The sequence below is a fragment of the Camelus dromedarius genome, chromosome X (assembly GCF_036321535.1).
Source record: "Camelus dromedarius isolate mCamDro1 chromosome X, mCamDro1.pat, whole genome shotgun sequence".
NCBI lineage: Eukaryota > Metazoa > Chordata > Mammalia > Artiodactyla > Camelidae > Camelus > Camelus dromedarius.
In genome coordinates, this window is record NC_087472.1 from 82,044,990 (window position 1) to 82,045,982 (window position 993).

At 31.6% G+C, this 993-nt stretch overlaps 1 non-coding gene across 1 annotated transcript; it reads left to right on the plus strand.

Annotated features, from left to right (window-relative positions):
- Positions 1-327: 327 nt before the first annotated feature.
- LOC116151061 (U6 spliceosomal RNA) lies at positions 328-430 on the plus strand. The gene has a single exon (XR_004134853.1). It is a non-coding gene; the product is annotated as a U6 spliceosomal RNA (small nuclear RNA).
- Positions 431-993: the final 563 nt, after the last annotated feature.

Here is a 993-nt window from a genome sequence, read left to right on the forward strand (position 1 = left end):
TACAGGAACAAGAAGATATGAGACTAAAAAATAAATAAAAATTGAGATATGATACAAATACATCAGTACCTACATTAAAAATGATTTATTATAGTACAGGGAACTATATTCAATATCTTATAGTAACCTATAATGAAAAAGAACATAAAAACAAATATATGTATGTATATTTATGACTGAACTATTATGTTGTACAATAGGAATTGACACAACATTGTAAACTGACTATACTTCAATAAAAAGAAAAAAATTGAGATTAGTAAGTTTGGCTAAGTGAAGCCATCCTTAAATTAAAATGTTAAAATAAATAATAAATAAATGAGTTATGTGCACTTTGATGGCACATACATGAAAATGGCAATGAGACAGAAGATTAACATGGTCCCTGTGCAAAGATGAAATGCAAAATCATAAAGTGTTCCAGAATTTTTGAGTGAAAAAGTTGATCACAAAGTGTTACATAATGTATGGTTCCCTTTATATAACACTATTGAAACGACAAAATTTTAGAAATAAAAGTCAGATTAGTGGTTGCCAAGGGTCAGGGAGGGGCAAGGGTGGTGTTGGCAAGGAAGTTGGAGGGTTCATAAAAGGACAATATGAAGGATCTGTGCAGTGTTGGAAGTATCTTAACTGTGGTAGTGTTTACACCAACCTACACAGGTGGTAAAATAGTATAGGACTTAATAAACCCATCACCCCCCACTCCACTCCTCCATACACAAAAGAGTATAAATAAAACTAAGAAAATTTAAATAAGAGCTATGGATCATATCAATGTTAATATCCATTATACTGTAGTTTTGTAAAATGTTACCATTGGCGAAAACAAGGCGAAGTGTACCAGGGACCAATCTATATTATTTCTTAGACCTGCAAGTGTCAATAGAATTTTAGAGAAACAAAAATCTTTTCAACAAATAGCATTGGGACAACTAGATATCTGCATGAGAAAAGATGCATTTAGATGCTTTCCTCACATTATCCACACAA